The sequence below is a fragment of the Heptranchias perlo genome, unplaced genomic scaffold (genome assembly GCF_035084215.1).
Source record: "Heptranchias perlo isolate sHepPer1 unplaced genomic scaffold, sHepPer1.hap1 HAP1_SCAFFOLD_56, whole genome shotgun sequence".
Lineage (NCBI taxonomy): Eukaryota > Metazoa > Chordata > Chondrichthyes > Hexanchiformes > Hexanchidae > Heptranchias > Heptranchias perlo.
Genome location: NW_027139581.1, coordinates 5216733 through 5231385, shown reverse-complemented (window position 1 = coordinate 5231385; position 14653 = coordinate 5216733). Strand labels below are relative to the sequence as shown.

At 45.6% G+C, this 14653-nt stretch overlaps 4 non-coding genes across 4 annotated transcripts; all 4 read right to left on the bottom strand.

Annotated features, from left to right (window-relative positions):
* Window positions 1-5586: 5586 nt before the first annotated feature.
* Window positions 5587-5668, bottom strand: trnas-aga (transfer RNA serine (anticodon AGA)). The gene has a single exon. It is a non-coding gene; the product is annotated as a tRNA-Ser (tRNA).
* Window positions 5669-6327: 659 nt separating this feature from the next.
* trnal-uaa (transfer RNA leucine (anticodon UAA)) lies at window positions 6328-6410 on the bottom strand. The gene has a single exon. It is a non-coding gene; the product is annotated as a tRNA-Leu (tRNA).
* Window positions 6411-7709: 1299 nt separating this feature from the next.
* Window positions 7710-7791, bottom strand: trnas-aga (transfer RNA serine (anticodon AGA)). Its single transcript has one exon. It is a non-coding gene; the product is annotated as a tRNA-Ser (tRNA).
* A 5597-nt stretch (window positions 7792-13388) lies between these two features.
* trnal-uaa (transfer RNA leucine (anticodon UAA)) lies at window positions 13389-13471 on the bottom strand. Its single transcript has one exon. It is a non-coding gene; the product is annotated as a tRNA-Leu (tRNA).
* Window positions 13472-14653: the final 1182 nt, after the last annotated feature.

Here is a 14653-nt window from a genome sequence, read left to right as displayed (position 1 = left end):
AATCTCATGGCATCAGGTCAAACATGGGCAAGGAAACCTCCTGCTGATTACCACCTCGCGCCCTCCTTCAGCTGATGAATCAGTCCTCCTCCATGTTGAGCACCACTTGGAGGAGGCACTGACGGGAGCAGGGGCACTCTGGGTGGGGAACTTCCATGTCCATCACCAAGAGTGGCTCGGTAGCACCACTAAATTTAGCGAATTGTAATGAACTAAATGGTTGAAATAGAGTCACTGAAAATTGAAGCGCATCTAACGCCATCCGTGGTGATTGTCCTTGACCGACTCACGGCAGTTCCTCGTTAGTATAGTCTGTCCAGCGGGAGACCGGGGAGACCCAACTTTAACTGCCTTTAAAAGACAGAGAGACAATCTGAAAAACGTTGAAGAAGTGAGACACATTATACACACACATATAGAGCGACCGACACACCCAGACATTGATACACAAACAGGTATACACACTGACAGACAGGCGCACCCTTCACCTCGATGTCAGAACCACAATAATTTGCAAGTAGTGAATACGCAGAATCGAGCTGTGAGCAGACCCGGGCTAATTCAGCAGCTCTAAACAGACAGAGAGAGAGAGAGAGATACAGAAAGAAAGAGAAACAGAGAGCGAGACACAAGAAGAGAGATGGAGAGTGAGAGAAGCCTTGATAAGGACGCAGAGGAGGATTAGCAGAAAGATCCCACATACAACAATGAAATGGATGGCCAGTTAATCTGCTTTTTGGTGGTGTTAGTTGAGGGAGGAAGGATTACCGTTCAGGTTTCCAAATTTGCGCACAGCAAGGTCCCATGAATAGGAATGAGAAAGTACCAGGTACATAATGCAGATGTAAAAAGAGTGTCACTGAACAGTATGAAAGTGTAAATTAAAAAGCTACCAGGAGTGGGCTTCAAACCGCAGAACTGGTCGAGGTGTCAGCAGTCGCTCAGTGGGCAGCACTCTCGGCAGCCAGCACACAATCTGCTGAAAGAAGGCTTGTCTTTCACATTTCCATCTCTTTGTCAGTCAAGATGAAATGATGTGGGGAGCGGGGGAAAGAGAGACAGAGAGAGAGAAAGACAGAGAAACACTTTGAAAAGCGTTGTAAAAGTGAGACACACACACACTCGTGCAGATTGAAACGGAGAGATGAAAGGTTTGAAAAGAAAGCTCTGAACCGTAGTCGGCAGGATTCGAACATACGCGGGGAGAATCCAATGGATTTCGGGACGACGACTTAACCTGTTCTAAATGCTGCTCACATTAAAATTACAAAGATCCATCGCTCTGTAACAGACGAGCATTAAGAATCAGGATGCCTGTGTGGAATGTACCTGTATTTGTGCGTCTCACTTTTTCGAAGCTTTTCCGAGTGAGTCTCCGTTCCTCTGCCTTTCTTCGCTCTGTCACTCTCTCCCGCGCTCCCCACATCACTTTATTCTGGACCTTGATGAACAAAGAGATGGAAATGTGAAAGGTAAGTCTTCTTTCAACAGTGCCCCGTGGAAAGTTAAGCAAATTATCATCAAATAAATGGTTAAAATGGATTCACTGAAACCTGAAGCGTGTATGACGCCATCTGTGGTGAGTGTCCTGAATTAGCCCACGCCAGTTCCTCGTTAGTATAGTGGTGAATATCCCCGCCTGTTATGCAAGAGGCCGGGGTTTAATTCCCCGACGAAATATATCAAATCCTATTGCCTTTAAAAGCTTCACTTTCATTTCTCTTGCAATTTATCTTCAACATTGGATGCGTGAAAAAACACTGATAAACTAACTCGGACTATCCCACTTTCCACAATATAATTTCACTGACATTCCAGCGATTTTAAACCTTCCTCTCTGCGTCACCTTGATGACAGAACCACAATAATGAGCAAGAAATGAAAGGCAGAATCGCGTTGTTTTATTTTATTCGTTCATGGGATATGGGCGTCGCTGGAGAGACCAGCATTTATTGCCCATCCCTAATTGCCCTTGAGAAGGTGGTGATGAGCCGCCTTCTTGAACCGCTGCAGTCCGTGTGGTGAAGGTTCTCCCACAGTGCTGTTAGGAAGGGAGTTCCAGGATTTTGACCCAGCTCCGATGAAGGAACGGCGATATATTTCCAAGTCGGGATGGTTTGTGACTTGGAGGGGAACGTGCAGGTGGTGTTGATCCCATGCGCCTGCTGCCCTTGTCCTTCTGGGTGGTAGAGGTCGCGGGTTTGGGAGGTGCTGTCGAAGATGCCTTGGCGAGTTGCTGCAGTGCATCCTGTAGATGATACACACTGCAGCCACTGTGCGCCGGTGGTGGAGGGAGTGAATGTTTATGGTGGTGGATGATCCTGAGGACCTTCTGCAGCAGTGTCCTGGGGTTGAGATGATTGGCCTTTGGCAACCACCAATCATCTTCCTTTGTGCTTTGTATGTCTTCAGCCACTGGAGAGTTTTCACCCTGATTCCCATTGACTTCAATTTTACGAGGGCTCCTTGGTGCTACTCTCTGTCAAATGCTGCCTTGATGTCAAGGGCAGTCACTCTCACCCCACATCTGGAATTCAGCTCTTTTGTCCATGTTTGGACAAAGGCTGTAATGAGGTCTGGAGCCGAGTGGTCCTGGCGTAACCCAAACTGAGCATTGGTGAGCAGGTGCCGCTTGATAGCACTGTCGACGACACCTTCCATCACTTTGTTGATGATTGAGAGTAGACAGATGGGGCGGTAATTGGCCGGATTGGTTGTGTCCTGCTTTTTATGGACAGGACGTACCTGGGCAATTTTCCACATTGTCGGGTAGATGCCAGTGTTGTACCTGTAATGGAACAGTTTGGCTGGAGGGGGGCCCGTAGCTTTTGTTGTGTCCACTGCACTCAGCTGTGAGACACACACGCACAGACACATTACACACACGCAGCCATATACAAACAGACACTGATGCACAGATAGATAATCACACATACAGTTACACACACTGACAGACAGACACACACGTGTATGTTGAAACGCAGATATGGAAGGTTTGAAAAGAAAGCTGTGAACCGTTGTCGGCAGGATTCGAAGCTGCGGGGAGGCCCCAATAGATTTGTGGTTCATTGCCTTCAGCACAACGACTGAACCTCAACTAAAACCTGCTCACTTAAAATGGCAACGACCCATCGCTCTGCAACACACCGGCACCAAGGTTCACGAGGCCTGTGTGTGTAATGTGTATGTTTGTCTCACTTTTTCTAAGCTTTTCTGAGTGGGTCTCCTCTTTCTCTGCCTTTCTCGCTCTCTGTCACTCTTTCCCGCGCTCCACACATCACTTTATTCTGGACCTTGACTAACAAAGAGATGGAAATGTGAAAGGTAAGTTTTCTTTCAACAGAGGCCCGTGGAAAGTTTGTGTGCAACGTGCCTGTGTGTCACTTCCACGCTTTTCTGAGTGTCTCACAGTCTTTCTTTCTCCCTGTCATTTTGTCCCCAGCTCCCCACATCATTTTGCTCTGCACCTTGACTAACAAAGTGATGGAATTGTGAAATGTAAGACCTCTTTCAACAGAGACCCATGGAAAGTTAAACAAACTATCATCGAATAAATAGTTTAAAAAGATTCACTGGAACGTAAAGCATGTTTAAGACCACCTGTGGGGAGAGGACATTCACTTAGTGCATCAGTTCTCCGTTAGTGGGAGCACGCGGAAGACCGAGGTTCAATTGTGCCATTAAAAGTTTCATTTTTATTTTTCTATCCATTTATGTACAATATTGGATGCAGAAAATCTATTGATAAAAGATTCCCACCTTCCCGAAATTAATTGCACTGATATTCCAGCGAATCTCAGATCACTCTTCTCTGCTCCACTCTGGCCTTTGAGTCTGAAGATTGTGGTTTCAAGCCCCAACCCACCAGAGAGCTGAGCAGAGCAGAAGTTCCCAAACCGGGAACCGGACAAGGTTATCAAGGGGTCTGAGAAGAGGGAGGCCGGTGAAACTCACAAAACAGGAGATGCCTGCAATACCAATCGTCTCCAGTGGTGGCGCTGCAGCTCTCCCCTCGACTCTCTCAGGTTGATTCAATCACTGTTGCCCACAACAAGAATTTGCATTGATACAGAGACTTTAAAGCAAGAAAATGCCCCAAGGCACTTCACAGCAGCGTAATTGGACAAAACATTGACGCAGAGCCGCAAGACTTGCATAGTTATCAGCCGTCGCTCAGTGGGCGGCACTCACGGGAGCCAGCACACAATCTGTTGAAAGAAGGCATGTGTTTCTCAGATTCCATCTCTTTGTTCGTCAAAGTCCAGAATGAAAAGATGTGGGGAGCGGGGGAAAAAGTGACAGAGAGACACTCTGAAAAGCGTTGAAGAAGTGAGACACACACACACACAAAACAGACACTGATATACAGACAAATACTCACACAAACAGGTACACACACTGACAGACAGACACACACGTGTTGGTTGAAACGCAGACGTGAAAGGCTTGAAAAGAAAGTTCTAAACCATAGTCGGCAAGACTCGAACCTGCCCGGGGAGACCCCAGTGAATTTTTTATCCATCGCTCGAAACAACCCCCGCCACGACTGCTTGAGTTTCGCGAAATGCTGCCCACTTAAAATTGCAACAATCCATCCCTCTGCAACAGACGGGCACAAAGAACGACCATGCCTCTGTGTGTAATGTGTGTGTGTCTCACTTTTTCTAAGCTTTTCTGTGAGAGTGTTCGTTTCTCTGTCTTTCTCACAATAGTCCAACATTCCGTTTGCCTTCCGGATTACCTGCTGCACCTGTGTGTTGACTTTTTGTGTTTCGTGTACGAGGACACCCAGATCCCTCTGTACCACAGCATTTTGTAGTATTTCTCTGTTCAAATAATATGTTGCTTTTTTATTTTTCCTCCAAAGTGGATGAATTTACATTTTCCCACTTTATATTCCATCTGCCAAATTTTTGCCCATTCGCTTAACCTGTCAATATCCCTGTGCAGATACTTTGTGTCACCCTCACAACTTGTTTTTCCACTTATTTTCGTATCATCAGCAAATTTGGCCACAATACACTCTGTCCCTTCATCCAAGGCATTGAAATATATTGTAAATAGTTGAGGCCCCAGCTCTGATCCCTGTGGCACCCCACTAGTTACAGATTGTCATTTTTAAAATGACGCTTTTATCCCGACTCTTTGTTTTCTGTTAGCCAATCCTCAATCTATGAGCTCTTATCTTGTGCCTGTTATTCTCTGCGAGGTAAAGGCCAGAAGCAGTGGCTGCAGCGTGGCAGGAAGCGGCAGAAGGCACGGGTGGGTGCAAGCGTGGAGAATAACAAGCAGCAGGGATATCACCTTTTATGTGGCATCTCATCGAATGCCTTTTGGAAATCCAAATATACTGCATCCATTGGTTCCCCTTCATCCACCCTGCTCGTTACTTCCTCAAAGAACTCTAATAAAATTGTCCGACACGATTTCCCATTCATAAAACCATGTTGACTATTTTAGATTGTATTGTGAGTCCGCGAATGTCCTGCCACTACTTCTTAATAATGAATTCTCGCATTTTCATTTTACACACACTCGCATTGGTTGAAGAGCAGAGATAAAAGCAATGAAAAGAAAAATCTAAACCGTAGTCGGCAGGATTCGAACCTGCGCGGGAAAACCCCATTGGATTTCTTGTCCATCGCCTTAACCACTCGGCCACGACTACTGGTTTAAAACCTAATGCTGCTCACTTAAAATCTCAATAATCCAGCGCTCTGCTGCACAGAGCCACAGAACTGGTATCGGTATCAACCGTCGCTCAGGGCGTCGGATGTCCATGCCAGTTACTCGTTTGCATAGTGGTGGGTATCCCTGCCTATTACACGGTCGACCTGGCTTCAAATACACCTCGACGATGAACTTCTTCTACCTTTAAAGTTTTCATTTTTCTCCAACATTGGACGTGTGAAAAAACACACATAAAATAACTCAGACAATCCCACTTTCCACAGAATAATTTCACTGATATTTCTGCGATTTTAAATATCACTCTCCGCGTCACCTCGATGTCAGAACCACCATAATGAGCAAGAAATGAAAGGCAGAGTCGCGTTGTGAACAGACCCGGGCTAATTCAGCACCCCGACGGGGGGGATGGCGGCAGATTCAATCATGGCTTTCAAAACGGAACAGGATAAGTACTTAAAAGGAAAAAATTGCAGCGCTGCGGGGATAGGGCTGGCGAGTGGGTCCAGCTGGATTGGTCTTGCATCGAGCCGGCACGGACTCGATGGGCGGAAAGGCCTCCTTCCGTGGTGTGAACTTTCTGTGATTCCGTGATGCAAATGGAAAAGGAGCAGTATCAAAATTCAACTGAGTAATACATACCAGGAGTGGGGTTCGAACCCACGCGGGTATAAGCCCATTGGATCTTAAGTCCAACGCCTTAACCACTCGGCCATCCTGGTGCACTCGCACGTTTGTTCTATGTGTAATGTACCTGACTGTCACTTCTTCTACGCTTTTCTTTGTCATTGAATAAATGGTGGGAAAAGATTCACTGAAGTTTGAAGCGTGTCTCACTCCATTTGTGGGGAGTGTCCATCACCCGCTCACGCCAGTTCCTCGTTAGTGCAGTGCTGAGTATCCCCGTCTGTCAAGCGGTTGATCCAGGTTAAATTCTCCTGTGTCGAGGTTCCAGTGCTGCTGCCTTTAAAAGCTTCACTTTCATTGATCTTGCAATTTATCTCCACTATTTGATGTGGAAAATACACTGAATGTCGAACTCGGACCATCCCACTTTCCACAATTTAATTTCACTGATATTCCAGCGATTTTAAAACCTGCTCTCTGCCTTGCCCTTCAACTCGATGTCAGAACCCCAATAATTTGCAAGTAATGAATACGCCGAATCGAGCTGTGAGGAGACCCGGGCTAATTCAGCAACCAGAAACAGAGAGATAGAGAGAGAAATAGAAAGAAAGGGAAACAGAGAGCGAGACACAGGAAGAGAGACGGAGCCTGAGAGAGGCCCTGATCAGGGCGCAGAGAAGGTTTATCAGAAAGATCCCGCATACAACAGTGAAATGAATGGCCAGTTAATTTGCATTTTGGTGGTGTGAGTTGAAGGAGGAAATTAAGCTAATTGTCATCAAATAAATGTTTGAAATATATTCACTGAAAATTGAAGGCTGGCTAACGCCATCTATGGTGCGTGTCCATCACCAGACGACACCAGCTCCTCGTTCGGATAGTGGTGAGCATCCTTGCCTGTTATTCGTTGGACCCGCGGTTCAATTTCCCGACCGGTGGTGGAAATTTTGCTGCCTTTAAAAGCTTCATTTTCCGTCCTGTGCCAGTTCCTCGTTGGTGTCGTGGTGAGGGACAGGGAGAGACAGAGAGAGAAAGGCATCGGAAAGGGCGGAGAGGAGGTTCACCAGAAAGATCTCACAAACAGCAATGAAATGGATGGTCAGTTCATCGGCTTTTTGGTGGTGTTGATTATCGTCCAGGTTTCGAAATTCAAATATACTGCATCCATTGGTTCCCCTTCATCCACCCTGCTCGTTACTTCCTCAAAGAACTCAAATAAAATTGTCAGACACGATTTCCCATTCATAAAACCATGTTGACTATTTTAGATTGTATTTTGAGTCCGCGAATGTCCTGCCAATACTTCTTAATAATGGATTCGAGCATTTTCATTTTGCACACACTCGCATTGGTTGAAACGCAGAGATAAAAGCTGTGAAAAGAAAAATCTAAACCGTAGTCGGCAGGATTCGAACCTGCGCGGGGAGACCCCAATGGATTTCTAGTCCATCGCCTTAACCACTCGGCCACGACTACTTGTTTAAAATTTAATGGTGCTCACTTAAAATCGCAATAATCCAGCGCTCTGCAACACAGAGCCACAGAACTGGTATCGGTATCAACCGTCGCTCAGGGCGTCGGATGTTCATGCCAGTCACTCGTTTGTACAGTGGTGGGTATCCCTGGTCGACCTGGCTTCAAATACACCTGGACGATGAACTTCTTCTACCTTTAAAGTTTTCATTTATCTCCAACATTGGACGTGTGAAAAAACATACATAAAATAACTCAGACAATCCCACTTTCCACAGATTAATTTCACTGATATTTTAGCGATTTTAAATCTCACTCTCCGCGTCACTTCGATGTCAGAACCACAATAATGAGCAAGAAATGAAAGGCAGAGTCGCGTTGTGAACAGACCCGGGCTAATTCAGCACCCCGAGTGGCTGATGGAGTCAGATTCAATGATGGCTTTCAAAACGGAACGGGATAATATTGAAAGGAAAAAAATTGCAGTGCTCGGGGGATAGGGCGGGGTAGTGGGACCAGCTGGATTGGTCTTGCATGGAGCCGGCACGGACACGATGGGCCAAAAGGCCTCCTTCCGTGCTGTCACCTTTCCATGATTTTGTGATGCAAATGGCAAAAGAGAGTCAATGATCAGTATCAAAATCTAACGGAAATATCATCTCACAGAAATGGGGCTCGAACCCACGCGGGTAAAAACCCATTGAATTTTAAATCGAAACCCTTAACCACGCGACCATCCTGGTCCTTCCACAATCTTGTTCTATGTGTAATGTGCTTGAGTGTCACTTCTTCTACGCTTTTTTTGTCATCAAATAAATGGTTGGAATGGATTCATTGAAATTTGAAGCGTGTCGAACGCCATCTGTGGGAAGTGTCTATCAACTGCTCAAGCCAGTTCCTCGTTCGTGTTGTGCCCATGTCTCCCCCATGTCTCCATCTCTCTCCCTCGTTATCCCCATCTTTCACGCGGTTGATCAGGGTTCAATTCTCCAATGTCGAAGTCCCGGTGTTTCTGCCTTTAAAAGCTTCACTTTCATTGATCTCCACTATTTCATGTGGAAAATACACTGTAAGTCGAACTCGGACCATCCCACTTTCCACAATTTAATTTCACTGATATTCCAGCGATTTTAAAACCTGCTCTCTGCCTCACTCTTCACCTCGATTTCAGAACACTAATAACGTGCAAGTTATGAATACGCAGAATCGAGCTGTTTGCAGACGCGGGCTAATTCAGCCACTCTGAACAGAGAGAAAGAGACATACAGAAAGGAATTTATTTCTAATATTTGATGTGGAAAAAACATTGAAAGATTAACTCGGACCATCCCACTTTCCAAAATTTAATCTCACTGATACTCCAACGATTTTTATACTCTCTATTAAGGTCTCTCTCTCTCTACCCCCATGTCTCCATCTCTCCATCTCGTTTTCTCTCTCTGTCTCTTTCTATCTCTCTGTCTGTGAATCTTTCCACAATGGTCCGTTAAATGAACTGTCATGAAATTATTTGTGAAGGCGGAATAGTCGAAATCCATTGCTCCTCAATCAGTCGATTGTCGCAATCAGTTGCAAAAAGCTGTTGATCTGACTTCACCCGATGAAGAACATTATCATCCGCTTTTTGCTCATGGGATGCGGTGGCCAAGTGGAAAAGCGTCAGTTTCATTAAACAGAGAAGCGCGGGTTCGATTTCCGTCCGTACTTGTTTCCACATTCAACTTTTAATGAAATGACCTATTTGATGACAGTTTCTTTAACTTTCCACGGGCCACTGTTGAAAGAAGACTCACCGTTCACATTTCCATCTCTCTGTTCGTTAAGATCCAGAATAAAGTGATGTGGGGTGCGAGGAAAAGCGTGATAAAGAGAGACACTCAGAAAGAGAGAGAGACACTGGGACAGAAAGAGACTCTCTCGGTCTGTCTGAGTCTGTGTCAGTCTTTCTCCCTCCATCTGTCCAATACCCGCAGATTTGTGAATCACAGGGTGAAAGAAGGAAACATATTGGAACACATTGAGCCTGTGTCCTGTTTCAAAACCGACTCCCAGGAAAACGGATCCGGTAGAATCGTTAAATGGTCAAAGTTTTTCCAGCAAGTTTGACCTCCTCCCTGAGATGGCGAGACTCGGGGACGGTTTCGGAAGGCTTCAGAAAATTCATTTCCAATTGGATATTCTCCATCATGGTGAGATATCCCCATTAGCCAGGGATTCAATTCCCGGACGGGGAGGAAGCATTTTTAAGAGGCCAACTGCAATTTTTTCTGCTTTGCCTCGCTTCTTCTTCAAAAACGACAGAGGAAAATAGAACAGAAAATGAATGAAACGAGTGATTGTCACTTTCAGAATATTATTGAGTGGAGACTGTTTGCGGACAAATGTGTTCCGATCTGTTTCCTTCTTTGACGCTGTAATTCTGAGATCTGCGGGTATTATAGAGAGGGAGGGGGAGAGACAAACAGACAGACAGGCAGAGAAACAGAGACTGAGAGAGAGAGAGAGAGAGAGAGAATCAGAAAGAGAGAGAGAGAGAGAGTGGCATAGACTGATCATGAGATACACATTGAAACATAGAGGGAGGGAGAGAGAGAGGTTTAACGATTATGCCTGCGTGTGTAATGTGTCTAAGTGTGTGTGTGTGTGTGTGTTTCTCACTTTTTCGAAGATTTCTGAGTGAGTCTCTGTTTCTCTGTCTTTCTCTCTCTTTCGCTCTCTCCCGCTCTCCCCTCATCACTTTATTCTGGATCTTGTCTAACAGAGAGATGGAAATGTGAAAGGTCAGTCTTCTTTCAACAGTGGCCCGTGGAAACCAGGGTTCAATTTCACGACCGGGAGGTTAGAGATTTATTGCCTTTAAAAGCTTCACTTTCATTTCTCTTGCAATTTCTCTCCAAGTGGAGGTTTACCAGAAAGATCCCACATACAACAATGAAATGGATGGCCGGTTAATCTGCGTTTTGGTGGTGTTAGTTGAGGGAGGAAGGATAATTTCCTTAATAATGGATTCTAGCATTTTCATTTTAGACACACACATACACAGCCATGTACACACGCAGACACTGATAGACAGACAGTTACACACACACACAGGTACACACACTGAGAGACAGACACACACGTGTAGATTGAAATGCAGAGATGAAAGGTCATCAAATAAATGGTTAAAAAAGATTCACTGAAATTTGAAGCGTGTCTAACGCCATCTGTGTTGAGTGTCCTTTACAAACGCACACCAGTTCCTCGTTAGTAAACTGGTGATCACGCGGGTGATCAGGTTCAATTCTCCAACGAGGAGGTTGCGCTTTCGCTGTCTTCAAAAGTTTCAATTTCATTTCTCTTGCAATTTTTCTCTAATATTTGATGTGGAAAATACCGTGAAAGACTAACACGGACCACGAGGCACCGGACACAACAAAAGCAAACCAAGCCCAGTCGACCCTGCAAAGTCCTCCTCACAAACATCTGGGGACTTGTGCCAAAATTGGGAGAGCTGTCCCAAGCAATAGCCTAACATTGCCATTCTCACAGAATCATAACTTTCAGCCAACGTCCCAGACTCGTCCATCACCATCCCGAGGTATGTCCACTCCCACCGACAGAACAGACCCACCGGAGGTGGCAGTATATGCAGTCAGGAGGGAGTGACGCTGGGGGTCCTCAACATTGACTCCGGACCCCATGAAATCTCATGGCATCAGGTCAAACATGGGCAAGGAAACCTCCTGCTGATTTCCACCTACCACACTCCATCAGCTGATGAATCAGTCCTCCTCCATGTTGAGCACCACTTGGAGGAAGCACTGACGGGAGCAGGGGCACTCTGGGTGGGGAACTTCAATGTCCATCACCAAGAGTGGCTCGGTAGCACCACTAAGTTAAACAAATTGTAATGAACTAAATGTTTAAAATAGAATTAGTGAAACTTGAAACGCATCCAACGCCACCTGTGGTGATTGTCATTGACCGACTCACGGCAGTTCCTCGTTCGTATAGTCTGTCTCGCGGGAAACCGGGGAGGCTCAACTCTTACTGCCATTAAAATACAGAGAGACGCTCTGAAAAACGTTGAAGAAGTGAGACACATTACACACACATATATACAGCCGCGTAAACACATAGACACTGATACACAAACAGGTACACGCACTGACAGACAGGCGCACCCTTCACCCCGATGTCAGAACCACAATAATGTTCGAGTAATGAATACGCAGAGCTGTGAGCAGATCCGGTCTAATTCAGCAGCTCTAAACAGAGAAAGAGAGAGAGAAAGAGAGAAAGAAAGACAAAGAGAGACATGCAGAAAGAAAGAGAAACAGAGAGCGAGACACAGGAAGAGAGACGGAGAGTGAGATAGGCCTTGATCAGGGCGCAGAGGAGGTTTAGCAGGAAGATCCCACATACAACAATGAAATGGATGGCCAGTTAATCTGCTTTTTGTTGGTGTTAGTTGAGGGAGGAAGGATTGCCGTCCAGGTTTCCAAATTTGCGCACAGCAAGGTCCCATTAATAGTAATGAGAAAGTACCAGGTACATAATGCAGATGTAAAAAGTGTGTCACTGAACAGTATGAAAGTGTAAATTAAAAAGCTACCAGGAGTGGGCTTCAAACCGCAGAACTGGTCGAGGTGTCAGCAGTCGCTCAGTGGGCAGCACTCTCGGCAGCCAGCACACAATCTGCTGAAAGAAGACTTGTCTTTCACATTTCCATCTCTTTGTCAGTCAAGATGAAATGATGTGGGGAGCGGGGGAAAGAGAGACAGATAGAAAGAAAGACAGAGAAACACTCTGAAAAGCGTTGTAAAAGTGAGACACACACAAGCAGACACCCACACTGACAGACAGACACACTCGTGCAGATTGAAACGGAGAGATGAAAGGTTTGAAAAGAAAGCTCTGAACCGTAGTCGGCAAGATTCGAACATACGCGGGGAGAATCCAATGGATTTCGGGACGACGACTTGACCTGTTCGAAAAGCAACTCACCATAAAATTACAAAGATCCATCGCTCTGTAACAGACGAGCATTAAGAATCAGGATGCCTGTGTGTGTAATGTACCTGTATTTGTGTGTCTCACTTTTTCGAAGCTTTTCTGAGTGAGTCTCCGTTTCTCTGCCTTTCTCTCTCTGTCACTCTCTCCCGCGCTCCCCACATCACTTTATTCTGGACATTGAAGAACAAAGAGATGGAAATGTGAAAGGTAAGTCTTCTTTCAACAGTGGCCTGTGGAAAGTTAAGCAAATTGTCATCAAATAAATGGTTAAAGTAGATTCACTGAAACCTGAAGCGTGTCTGACGCCATCTGTGGTGTGTCCTGAATCAGCTCACGGCTAATTCAGCACCCCGACGGGGTGATGGGGGCAGATTCAATCTTGGCTTTCAAAACGGAACAGGATAAGGACTTAAAAGGAAAAAATTGCAGCGTTACGGGGAGAGTGCTGGGGAGTGGGACTAGCTGGATTGGTCTTGCATAGAACCGGTACGGACTCGATGGGCGGAAAGGCCTCCTTCCGTGGTGTTAACTTTCTGTGATTCTGTGATGCAAATGGAAAAGGAGAGTCAATGAGCAGTATCAAAATTCAACAAAATAATACATATTAGGAGTGGGGTTCGAACCCACGCGGGTATAAACCCATTGGATTTTAAGTCCAACGCCTTAACCACTCGGCCATCTTGATCAATTCGCAGTTTTGTTCTCTGTGTAATGTACCTGACTGTCACTTCTTCTACGCTTTTCTTTGTCATGAAATAAATGGTAGGAACAGATTCACTGAAATTTGAAGCGTGTCCAACGCCATTTGTGGGGAGTGTCCATAACCCGCTCACGCCAGTTCCTCGTTAGTGCAGTGCTGAGTATCCCCGTCTGTCAAGCGGTTGATCCAGGTTAAATTCTCCTGTGTCGAGGTTCCAGTGCTGCTGCCTTTAAAAGCTTCACTTTCATTGATCTTGCAATTTATCTCCACTATTTGATGTGGAAAATACACTGAATGTCGAACTCGGACCATCCCACTTTCCACAATTTAATTTCACTGATATTCCAGCGATTTTAAAACCTGCTCTCTGCCTCATCCTTCACCTCGTTGTCAGAACCCCAATAATTTGCAAGTAATGAATACGTCGAATCGAGCTGTGAGGAGACCCGGGCTAATCCAGCAACCCGAAACAGAGAGATAGAGAGAGAAATAGATAGAAAGTGAAACAGAGAGCGAGACACAGGAAGAGAGACGGAGCCTGAGAGAGGCCCTGATCAGGGCGTAGAGGAGGTTTATCAGAAAGATCCCGCATACAACAGTGAAATGAATGGCCAGTTAATTTGCATTTTGGTGTTGTGAGTTGAAGGAGGAAGTTAAGCTCATTGTCATCAAATAAATGTTTGAAATAGATTTACTGAAATTTGAAGGCTGTCCAACGCCATCTATGGTGCGTGTCCATCACCAGAAGACACCAGCTCCTCGTTCGTATCGTGGTGAGCATCCTTGCCTGTTATTCGTTGCACCCGCGGTTCAATTTCCCGACCGGGAGTGGAAATTTTGCTGCCTTTAAAAGCTTCATTTTCCGTCCTGTGCCAGTTCCTCGTTGGTGTCGTGGTGAGGGACAGGGAGAGACAGAGAGAGAAAGGCATCGGAAAGGGCGGAGAGGAGGTTCACCAGAAACATCTCACAAACAGCAATGAAATGGATGGTGAGTTCATCGGCTTTTTGGAGGTGTTGATTATCGTCCAGGTTTCGAAATTTGCGGACAGCAAGTTCCCACAAACAGCAATGACAGAGTGAAAGGCGCAGAAGGCCGATGGAACAGGCGTGTCAATGAGCAGTATCAAAATGTAACGCAAATAACAATTATCAGAAGTGGGGTTTGAA